General features: G+C 46.8%; 1 protein-coding gene across 2 annotated transcripts in view; it reads left to right on the forward strand.

The window, feature by feature from the left end:
• Positions 1–645: 645 nt before the first annotated feature.
• The window catches only part of CORO2A (coronin 2A), a 467,084-nt gene continuing 455,386 nt past the window's right edge, over positions 646–12,343 (forward strand). Inside the window, exon 1 of one of the 2 annotated variants that reach the window (XM_030194343.1) lies at positions 646–701. The gene's annotated coding sequence lies outside the window, so the exon portion shown is untranslated. Of the gene's footprint in view, positions 702–1,063; positions 1,132–12,343 lie in introns of those variants that run through there. The other variant, XM_030194344.1, reaches the window with a different exon arrangement.

Below are 12,343 nucleotides of genomic sequence, written 5' to 3' on the forward strand. Positions count from 1 at the left end.
CCCATCATAATATAAATACATGTTTTAATTCCCACAAAAGGGGCCCTGTGCTGCTTTGACTGCAGAGGAAAGCTGGCAGACGAGGAAGCAGAAGGTAAGAAGTGTTTATTATCACTGGAGGACAATGCACAGAGGATTGGTAAAATAGACCTCTGCAGGAAGCTGTGGATAGGTTCTTCAACCCCTCCCCCCTTTATACCATCTGCTTTGGGAGCCTTTATAACTACGAGGACCGCTTTGGGCCCTAGTCTGGGCCAATGCGATAAGCCTGCCCTGTGTCTGGTGCTAATACTGTCTGGGAGGCTCTCATTTCTGGCTGCATGGTTCCTTGGGCACACAAAGGGCAGTGGCTTCCACTCCCCGCTCCGTTGTCTGTGGCCTTCCTTCTCCTTTCTTTCGGCTCCGGCGCCCTTCAGTGTGAGGAGCATCTCCCAGATCAAGAGAAAGAAATCAGAAACCACAAGTCAGGGCGGGTGTCTTGCGTTTATGAATGAACACTGCTCGCCACAGGATCCCTGACTCGCCCACTCGGCCGTCTGCCTGGGTGTGGGAGGAGGAGGGCGGAGGGTAGGAGCTGGGGAAGGGCTAAGTTGCTGCGAGTCACTGCAGTGGGGGGGGGGGGGGGGGGGGGGGGGTAGACTGAGGTGCGTTGGGCGAGACCAGGAGGACCAGGGATCCAGTTCTGTATAATTGTCACTAAGGTAGGACAGTGGACACCTTACTGCGGAGTTAATTGCATGAATACTGGTTTCAAGGTGGTGTAGGAGCCCCCGCCTCCTCCCTCCATCGCCGATGGCCAGCCTCAAGTACCTGCCTATGATGACTTAGGTCTTAAGCTACACCATCGTGTGCTGGCTGTGTGTGTGCATATATACACTGCATTGAAATGCAATACACGTCTGATCTTTACGGACAGTACACCTGCCTTGTGGTTTCTCTTTTTGTTTTGGTTCTGCTGTGGTTTTCCTTATTTGCGGGGAGCTTTGGGAGGCAGGGGGCGCCGCAATCTGTTGGAAGAAGGTAAGGGACGAATCTCAATCCGGGAAATCCGTCTTTTACCTAGACCCCAATCTGCAGTTCTGTTGCAGCACCCCGATCCTTACCTCTCTCACCGCACCTGGCAGTAGGCAGGTGAGTTGATCTTGCTCCATTGACAGGGGAAAGTTACTGCATTGGTTACTTAAAATAAAAACAAGTTTATTTAAGCGGTGTGTTTGGTTGCCTAGAGGCCTGCGCTGTTTAATTAAAGAGGATCTAGGTAACAAGGTTTGCATGTCGTCGGATCGCTGTTTGCTAGCAGCGGGAGCTCTGTCTGTCCCTCCTTCTCCCGTTCCCCACTCCTTACTCATTTTCATTCTATTGACTTTCTGGCGGTAAAAGTGAATTTTTAGTCATGTATTTCTGCAGAGTTTGTCATTTTACAGCTAGGAATGCTTTGCAGTTACTTTCACGGAAAATAAAGTTTAATGCAGAGGAGCAGAAATATTGATAGAGGACTGCACCTTGACCCTGCCTGGGCGAGGCCTCTCAACCCAGCAGACCTTTGAAATTGCCATAATACTGTTGATCCCTAATATTTTATGCAATGCTTGCTGCCTTGAAAAACTCTTTTACCCACAGTGTCTGGAAATATAGTGTGCATGTGTTGCAGGAATTGAGATAGGAATTTGTGATACTTCAGGAGTCAGACAGCACACACCAGTATGAGAGAGAAATCTTCTTTATTTGCCAGCAAACAAAGCAGGACATCAGTTCTAGCTCTCTTCTCCTCTCTCTCAGCTCTCTGTGTCTTTGTCTCAGCTCTCTGTGTCTTTGTCTCAGCTCTCTGTGTCTTTGTCTCAGCTGCTTCTCTTCTTATGCTGTCTTCTCCTTCTTCTGTCTGTTCCTTCTGTCCTTCTCTTTCTTCTGAGCTCCTTCTGACATAAACTGCTTCTGCTCCCACTTAAATAGGGTCCTAAGCCCTCCTCCTAGCCTAGCCTAGCCCAGCCCCCTTTACTCCCAATTGGTTAAGACATTGATTGGCTACCTTGCCTCAACCAATCATTACTTTTGAAATATCAGTTACATAGGTTCCAGACATCCTAAACTGACCTGTGACCTGGGGCCCCTCAAGCCAGACATTTGGTCTCCAGAACTCTTACATTTCTCATTATGATTGATGTCTCATCTATGGCTTAGACTGGATTCCCTTAGAGACTAAGAGGCCCCATCTAACATTGGTTATTCTCATATTCCTAGTCTGGTTCATACTAACTGCTAACTAAACTCTGGCATTCATTAAAGAGGTCAAAAGCCAATCTTAATTAATAGCATACATATCAGGTTATTACTTCCAAGACCATTCCTGCATTTTACCTATAATTAATCAAGGAGAAGAGAGCTGACTAGTTCTGACCTTTTTCACCTCTCAGCTCCATACACAGAACTAGCTAAGACCATAGTTAATTCAAAACACATGTTGATCTCCTCACAGCAGTCTTTGCTTGAAATGTCAGACAAAGAGTAATACAGGATTTAACAGACATTCTACATAGACACAAAACTTATTAATTTACACAGAATACAGCATATTCTAAAATAAGCATAATCAGATATATCTATATCTAAGCTATCTACATATTAAGCACTTCTAAATAGTATTTCAGCCTATTCTTAAACTACAATATGTCATATGTCTGGCTCGTGCCTGCTTACAAAACTATTCAGTAAGCCTAATAATTTACAGATGTGCCAGCTAGCATTGGCAATTCACAAGGGACAGAGTTTCATTTCTCACTGACCTTTCCTAACCTTAGCTCGGCCAAACTAGACTCTAATTAATTCCAGCCTGCATTCCTTCACTACTTTGCTGGCAGAGTGAAAAGAATTCAAACTTCAAGCTTTTAATATCATTTCTTATATATATATAATTATTTCTCAGAGTTAACACTTTCTTTGCCCATGGCTGCCTCATTCCCCCCTTTGAGACTAAAATCAGCTTATGCAGAAATAAGTCTCACATCTCAAACTCTGGAGATTATAGTGATCCTAACTAGGAATAGACTTGTGAATCACCATTACCCTACTTGTTAAGGTCCGACGGCATACTGCCGAAGCACATGAGGCCAGGAAACAAACAAAAACCCTGCTAAAACTAAGACTATTAGGGAAATGAACAAGGGACGTATCCAGGAGGTCAATGACCACCACCAGGAGGTAAGATCTAACCCTCCTCGGTAATCCTCCACATTAAGGCTAGCCAACTGTAGGACTTTATCCATGGCATGCCTAACTACATGCGTCCTATTTATGACAATAGTACAGCACTCTGAAGAATTTAGCACTGTGCAGAGGCCACCCTGGGCTGCAAAGAGATAATCAAGACCCATACGGTTATACCGAGAAACTATACTTAATTCATTAATTTGATCCTGCAATGCATTGACTACCACGTTCAGCTCATGAACTAAACATGGAGTAGGGATTGAAGTCTCCGGGTAGCCATACCTAGTTCAGTAATACCCGCTACCGGGCCCCCAATTGGAATCCAGGCCGTGGCAGAAAGGGCTACAAGTCTCTTTTTAGTCAGAGGATAAGTAGAATTAATATACTGGAGGGCTAATTCAATCGCCTCATCCTCTGTGGCAACGGAGGAGGGTAAGGACAAAGCCTCTCGCTTAGAGCGGTGCGGGGATAGCGGCTTAAGAGGAATAACTTTAGGAAAATAATTCAAGGTTACCAATACACAAAAATCATATGTGGGGGGAAGAATCATGTGGAGGACATTATCACAGAGCCAGTAATGACCAAGGAGAGGGTGAGGAAAGTTCCCAATAAATGTTGGCTCAGGCTGGACAGGGTACTTAGGGTGCCCATAATGCGAGCCCCTATCCCAGGGGGAACGAAGACGAAATGGAGACTTTGCACACCATAGGCGCCAATCCCCAATTGTGACAGGCTGCTCATTTGTTAGTAACTCTTCATACCCCGGGGACTTATGAAAGTAGAAAATAAGCTTGGACACTATAGTCTTCTCAGTGGTACGCTTAGGAGCCAGATAATCACCTGGGTCATAATCTACAGGTATGGTAGCAGGGCACATAGGAGTACCTGGAGAAACTACCCACACAGATTCTCCTTTTTCTGGGAGAACATTAGTATAGTTACAGGGAATGGGAAGAACAGTTGAGATGCTTCTTGTTAAACAAAACACTCCAGAGGCTGGATAGGGAGACGTAAAAACTGGCCTTAGAGAAGATTCAGAGGGGGAAGTAGCATTATAAAAGGACCACCAAGTATAATCCTGGCTCCAAGGACCTGAACTCGAAAAGTAGGGAGGTATAAGAGCTGGGAGTTGCACAGGAACAGGAACAGCTGGGACATCTGTGGTATAAGGAGAAAATCGGGAACACACAATACAAGGGGAAGTAATCTTTGCTTGGCTAATTAGTTCCTGGACTGAGTGTAACCAAAGGTTGGAGCGAGTTGGGGTATTAGGAACAAGGAGGCAAGGAGTAGAAAACAACAAAAGCATCCAAAGTACTAACATTTTCTTTCTTCTTAATCTAAAACAAATACAGCAAACTAATTAAGCAATAATATTTCAACAGTCTGTGCTAATCACAGATTACTCTCATATAATGTTCTCAGTCTTTGAGTTCTTATACCAGTTGGGATAGACCCTCAACTGACAAGGATCAAGCTTTCAAATTCCAAAAAAGCCAGAATCAGGCAAGAAAGAGTCTCAGTGTGAAGCCGAAGTTCAGCCGCTCCTGCAGTATGCAGTTGACCCTTCTTTTCAGCTAGTAGATTCTTTGGTTCGGGTCAAGCGCAACTTCAATGGCTCCGCTGGATCACTTTCTGCTCTCCACTGTCTAGGCTCCGTCTGATCCGTGCTGGGCTCAGTCTGATCAGCAGACTTAATTCGAGACCAATGGACCCATGGAGTAATCCCTGCGACCTTCACAGCTGTAGGGGTAGAAAGCAAAACAGTAAAAGGTCCTTTCCATCGGGGCCCCAAAGGCTGAAGCCTCCAGTCTTTCACCCAAACTCTATCCCCTGGCAGGAAGGAATGTACCTGAGCCTGGAAGGGGACAGGGTTTATTTCTCTCACATAAGACTGAAGCTCAGAAATTATCTTTCCCAAGAGGGCTACCTGCTCCTGCACCTGGGTAGACCCTAAAATCCCTATGTCTCCCTTAATTCCCTGTAAAATGGCTGGGGGCTTCCCATACACAATTTCAAAGGGAGAGAGGGCTGTTCCTTTAGTTGGGGTACATCGGAGGCGGAAGAGGGCTAGTGGCAGTGCCTGTGGCCATTTCAGTTGGGTTTCCTGACAAATCTTTGCTAGGCTATTTTTCAAGGTTCTGTTTGCTCGCTCAACCTGCCCTGAACTCTGGGGACGATAGGCACAATGCAATTTCCAGGTAATGCGCAATGCGCGGGACAGGGCCTGAAGTGTAGCTTCAACAAAGGCGGGACCATTATCTGAACCTATGGCAAGGGGCAGTCCATACCTGGGGATGACATCCCTAAGGAGAGCTCGAGCTACTTCTGTGGCTTTCTCAGTGACTGTAGGATATGCTTCCACCCACCCAGAAAAGGTACAGACCATGACTAAGAGGTATCGGAACCTACCGCTCTTGGGCATTTCTGTGAAGTCTATAACTAGGGACTCAAAGGGTGTTAGACCTCTAGACTGAACTCCTGGTGGAATACGGGGTCCCTGACGAGCATTATTCTGGGCACAGAGAGTACATCGGGCAGAGGCAGTGGCAACCAGACTATCCAATCCTTCCAGCACCACTACTCGGCTGAGTAGACGGGCTAGTGCTGTTTTCCCTAAGTGTGATAGGTCATGAGCTTGAGACACTACAGGCCAAGCTAGGTGGCGTGGCACCAGAACTCTGGTATCAGGGAGATGTAACCAGCCATCAGGTCTCCTTACTGCACCTTCTTCTTGAGCCCATTTCTCTTCCACTTGGGTATACATAGGTGTCCATTCTTGCAATCGAATTTGGAACAGGGGAGTCACAGTAGTTGCTGGGGGTCCTCGAGCAGCTTCCTTGGCCACCCGATCAGCATGGCGGTTCCCTCGGGCCACTGGAGTATCTATTCTTTGGTGTCCCCTACAGTGAATGACAGCTACCTTCTTAGGGGCCCACACAGCCTCTAGCAGCTGAAGTATTTCAGGTCCATACTTAACAGGTTGGCCTGCAGCATTTATGAGTCCCTTTTCCTTATACAAAGCTCCATGAGCATGTAGAGTTGTGAAGGCATACTTGGAATCAGTATAAATGTTAGTCACCAGTCCTGCTGCTAGCTCCAGAGCTCGTATGAGGGCCACAAGTTCTGCTTTCTGAGCTGAAGTTCCTTGGGGCAGGGCTCTTGCTTCTATCACCTTGTCCTCTGTCACCACAGCATAGCCTGCCAGTCGCTTGGAGTTCTCCACATAACTGCTTCCATCTGTGAAATAAATTACATCTGGGTCCCTCCATGGAACATCTTTAAGATCTGGTCGACTAGAGTACACTTCATCCATGGTTTGGATACAGTCATGATCCGGTGGTCCCTCAGATGCTGGCAAAAGGGTGGCAGGATTAAATGTAGCCACTGTTTCCAGGTGTATCCGTGGATTCTCACACAAGCTAGCTTGGTACTTAACCATGCGGTTATTTGTAAACCAGTGGTTGCCCTTATACTCCATGAGGGTGAGAACTGCATGGGGGACTTTAACAACCAGTTCTTGCCCCAAGGTCAACTTATCAGCTTCCTGGACCAGTAAGGCTGTTGCTGCAATGGCCCTCATGCAGGCTGGCCATCCTTTAGCCACTCCATCCAGCTGTTTAGACAGGTATGCAACAGGCCTCTGCCAGGCTCCCATCATCTGGGTCAGCACACCCAGAGCAACCCCCTGTCGCTCATGGACATACAGTGAGAAAGGTTTCTCCACATCAGGAAGGCCTAACGCAGGGGCTTGGAGTAGGGCTTTCTTTATGGCAATGAAGGATTGTTGAGCAGTAGGTCCCCATTCAAATGGTTCCTTTTCACCCCCCTTTGTGGCTTGGTAAAGGGGTTTCGCCATCAATGCAAAATTTGGAATCCAAATTCTGCAAAATCCGGCTGCTCCCAGAAATTCCCTAACTTCTCTTCTGGACTTGGGTTGGGGAATTGCAGCTACCGCTTGCTTCCTACTAGCATCCAGTCTCCTACTTCCCTGGGAAATACAGAAGCCCAAATACTTCACTTCTGACTGACAGAGTTGGGCCTTTGAGCGTGAGACCTTATAGCCTGCATCCAAGAGTAGCTCCAGCAATTCTCTAGTAGCCTCAAAACACTCTTCCTGGGTCACTGCTGCAATCAGGAGGTCATCTACATACTGGAGTAAAACTCGCCTGGAAGGCTCAGATTTAAAAGTCTTAAGGTCTTGTCCTAGGGCTGTCCCAAAAATGGTGGGGGAATTCTTGAACCCCTGTGGCAGGCGGGTCCATGTATACTGAAGCTTCCTTCCTGTTACTGGGTTTTCCCATTGAAAGGCAAAAAGCAATTGACTGGCTGGGGCCACCCGAATACAAAAGAAGGCATCTTTTAGATCTAGTGTTGTGAAATGGGTAGCCCCAGAAGGTATCAATCCTAGCAGGACATATGGATTAGGCACTACAGGGTGTAATGAGATAGTGGATTTATTGACCACTCGTAAGTCTTGGACTGGCCGGTAGTCCTCAGTCCCTGGCTTCTGAACTGGCAATAGTGGCGTATTCCATGGAGACTGGCAAGGACGAATAATTCCATGGGATAACAGACGATTCAAATGTGCTTGAATCCCTTCCAGAGCCTTTCTGGGAATTGGGTATTGACGAAGATGGATTGGCCGGGCACTTGGAAGTAAGTCTACATGTACAGGAGGAATATTTCGGGCCAACCCTGGGGGATTATCTTCTGCCCATACCCCACTGACCTGAAAGCTGTCTGCCAGGGGTAGGTCAACTTGGCCATGCGACTGATGCAGCCGCCATTCTTCTTCAAGAGGGCAGCAGAAACTCAATATACCCTTAGGGCTGGATGTTGGGGGCCGAAAGGAGACTGAAGTCTGGCCATCAGAGTCAAAAGAAATTTGGGCCCTAAGCTTGGACAGCAGGTCTCGACCTAACAAAGGGATTGGACAGTCTGGCATATACAAGAATTCATGAGTGACTATGTGTGAGCCTAATTGGCATCTACGGGTTGTCAGAAAGGGCCTCCGGTTCTGCACCCCCGTGGCTCCCACCACTCGGACAGTTTTTCCAGACACAGGCGCTAATCGCTCCGTCACAACAGAATGTTCAGCTCCTGTATCAATCATGAATGGAATTGAGCGGCTCCCTATAGTTAACTTGACCATAGGTTCCTGGGAGCCCAGTTTGTAGGAACCCGGTCTGTCCTATTCGTCCCATTCTGCCATCTCGGCTATCCCGATGATGTCAGATTCAGGAGGCTCATATCTTCCCTCTCGAACTCGGCCTCGGCTTCCTCGATCTCCTGGTCCCCTTCTCAGTCCCTGGCGCCTCTGGGGGCATTCATCTTTCCAGTGCCCTCTTTCCTTACAATAAGCACACTGGTCCCTCTCCAATCTTGGTCTGGGATTCTCCCCCCTTGGCCGGGATTGATTGAAGGAATCTCGGGGCCTGGCTGGTGGTCCGGGGTCCCACTTTGGCTTCCCATTAGCTAGAGGTCGACCTCGGTTAAGGGTGGAATTAGTAATGGCTGCCGCTAAAAGGTCGGCCTTCTTCTGCATCTTCCGGTCAGCCTCTCGGCGCACCTCCTGATCTCTATTAATGAAAACCTTGGTTGCGATCTCAATTAGCTGGGTGGTATTCATCCCTGCGAATCCCTCCTGACGCTGCAACTTCTTCCGGATATCTGGCATACTCTGGGCCACCAATGCGCTATTCACCATTCTCTGGTTTTCTTGGGCTTCAGGGTCAAATGGGGTGTATGTTCTGTAGGCTTCAATTAGTCGCTCTAGAAAGGCCCCAGGGGATTCAGTTGCCCCTTGGAGAATTTCAGAGACCTTTGCCAGATTAATGGGCCTCTTTATGCCTTTCCTCATACCTTCCAGTAAGTCCCGGCAATAGCCAGACAACAGTTCATAGTGCTGCCCATCATTTGGATCCCAAGCTGGAGCTGCGCGAGGAAACCGAGCTCTAACCCATCCCTCTGGATCCTGTGTCCCGTCGGGAACACGCTCTCGCGTGATGGCCTCAGCATTTTGCAAAATCTTCCGCCTCTCCTCAGTTGTGAAGAGGGTCAGGAGAAGTTGTTGACAATCAGTCCAGGTTGGGTTATGGGTGGCCATAATGCTAGTCACTAGGTCCACCACTGCCTGAGGCTTTTCAGTATAAGAGGGGTAATGCGTCTTCCAATTCAGGAGATCGGTGGTTGTGAAGGGTACATACTGGTAGGCCTGTGCCTGTATAACCTGACCCTGATTATTAGGATCCGGTCGAGTGGTAGTTACCTGACGAAGTGGCAGAACTCTCGAGGAAGTGGGGATGGAACCTGAGGTAGAGCTAGGAGCTACCCTCCTATCATGCTCAAAGGTGATTGCAGCAGGTCTAACCCATTCAGTGGAGGTGTGTTGAACCCCTGAGGGATGGGGAGGGGTACTCATAGACTGAGAGGTGGTCACAGGTGATTCAGTCCATTGAAAGGGATGCCGGGCCCCTAATGAGTGGGTAGGGGTGCTAGAGGGAGAGGCTGGGCTGTCAGGAGTTGAGGAGTCAGGGAGTGGAGCCCAAAGTGGGTCTACAGAGGTTAACAGGAGAGGATTTGGCACAGAAGGGTAGAGGCCAGGTGAAAAGTCCAACCTAGGATGTGGTGGGGTTCGCACAGGAGGGGAAGAACTATCCGGAGAAGCCTGTACTGGAGAGGCTTGAGCTGGGCGGCGTGGATCTCTAGGGGCGGCACGGAACCCCAACAATGGGCCATAAGGTGGTGGCTCAAGGTCTGAGGGGTCATCAGAGAGTATGGGTTTCTCGGACAGGGTAGGGGCGGAAGCCACCGATTGGGTGGTAAGCTTCCTGGGGCTCTTTCCCTCTTCTAGTTTAGATTTTCTAATCTTTCTTTGAACACGACCTAACATGAATTTTACTGGGGATCCCATATAAGTTTTCAACCACGAGGGAGGGTCAGTCACAAGGCTGTCCCAGGAATCTATATAAGGGAGTTGTTCAGAATATTCTGGTTCTCCTACAACTATGCTGTAGACCTTCCGGATTACTTCAATATCTAAGCTGCCACTAGGGGGCCACCCCACTCCCATAGATGGCCACTCAACTTCACACAAGGTTCTTAAAGTACCTGAGCTTAAAGTCTGTCCATAATCATTAATTAAAAAACCTTTCTTAAAATTTCTAAGCATACAGTCTAGGGGGGTAACAATTTGTCTAGATGATGTCCCACCCATAATGCTTACAATTACAACACACAAAAGGGAGGGAGTTTTTGAAAGTGCAGTAAGGGGTCTGCACTCTCGAGACACTAGGTAGACAGACAGCAATCGCTTCCTTCCGTTGCTGACCAATTGAACTCGCGTTAATTGGAAATGCAGCTATAAGAAGTCCGCACTCATTTAGCATTCACTCATCACACATTCCATACAGAAAATCCCACCCAACAATTTCAGATTTCTCAGATACAGATAAGCTCAAGCGTTTTCGCTTCTAGTCCCCGCGACTAGAAGGTACTAGGGCCTTTGCTGAGAATTGATCAGATTCTCCTTCCCTCCTTCTTGAGGGGCTGGTTTACAATTTTCTAGCTAGAATTACAATACAAAATACAGAATACATACCCGGCGTATGTTCTCCAGTCAGTTGGGTGCTGGGATTAATGCAGGATTCAGAATCCCACCGCTGCCACCAAGAATTGTTGCAGGAATTGAGATAGGAATTTGTGATACTTCAGGAGTCAGACAGCACACACCAGTATGAGAGAGAAATCTTCTTTATTTGCCAGCAAACAAAGCAGGACATCAGTTCTAGCTCTCTTCTCCTCTCTCTCAGCTCTCTGTGTCTTTGTCTCAGCTCTCTGTGTCTTTGTCTCAGCTCTCTGTGTCTTTGTCTCAGCTGCTTCTCTTCTTATGCTGTCTTCTCCTTCTTCTGTCTGTTCCTTCTGTCCTTCTCTTTCTTCTGAGCTCCTTCTGACGTAAACTGCTTCTGCTCCCACTTAAATAGGGTCCTAAGCCCTCCTCCTAGCCTAGCCTAGCCCAGCCCCCTTTACTCCCAATTGGTTAAGACATTGATTGGCTACCTTGCCTCAACCAATCATTACTTTTGAAATATCAGTTACATAGGTTCCAGACATCCTAAACTGACCTGTGACCTGGGGCCCCTCAAGCCAGACATTTGGTCTCCAGAACTCTTACATTTCTCATTATGATTGATGTCTCATCTATGGCTTAGACTGGATTCCCTTAGAGACTAAGAGGCCCCATCTAACATTGGTTATTCTCATATTCCTAGTCTGGTTCATACTAACTGCTAACTAAACTCTGGCATTCATTAAAGAGGTCAAAAGCCAATCTTAATTAATAGCATACATATCAGGTTATTACTTCCAAGACCATTCCTGCATTTTACCTATAATTAATCAAGGAGAAGAGAGCTGACTAGTTCTGACCTTTTTCACCTCTCAGCTCCATACACAGAACTAGCTAAGACCATAGTTAATTCAAAACACATGTTGATCTCCTCACAGCAGTCTTTGCTTGAAATGTCAGACAAAGAGTAATACAGGATTTAACAGACATTCTACATAGACACAAAACTTATTAATTTACACAGAATACAGCATATTCTAAAATAAGCATAATCAGATATATCTATATCTAAGCTATCTACATATTAAGCACTTCTAAATAGTATTTCAGCCTATTCTTAAACTACAATATGTCATATGTCTGGCTCGTGCCTGCTTACAAAACTATTCAGTAAGCCTAATAATTTACAGATGTGCCAGCTAGCATTGGCAATTCACAAGGGACAGAGTTTCATTTCTCACTGACCTTTCCTAACCTTAGCTCGGCCAAACTAGACTCTAATTAATTCCAGCCTGCATTCCTTCACTACTTTGCTGGCAGAGTGAAAAGAATTCAAACTTCAAGCTTTTAATATCATTTCTTATATATATATAATTATTTCTCAGAGTTAACACTTTCTTTGCCCATGGCTGCCTCACATGTACTTGTGTTCAGGCCCAACTATCTTTAAATTAACATCAAAGTGTAATTTTCTACTTTGTGTAAGTTTGGTCTTTAAAAATAAGATGGCTACATACATGGGGCACGATATGAGATTGAAGGGGGGTAGACTCAAGAAAAATGTCAGGA

Source organism: Microcaecilia unicolor, chromosome 2 (genome assembly GCF_901765095.1).
Source record: "Microcaecilia unicolor chromosome 2, aMicUni1.1, whole genome shotgun sequence".
NCBI lineage: Eukaryota > Metazoa > Chordata > Amphibia > Gymnophiona > Siphonopidae > Microcaecilia > Microcaecilia unicolor.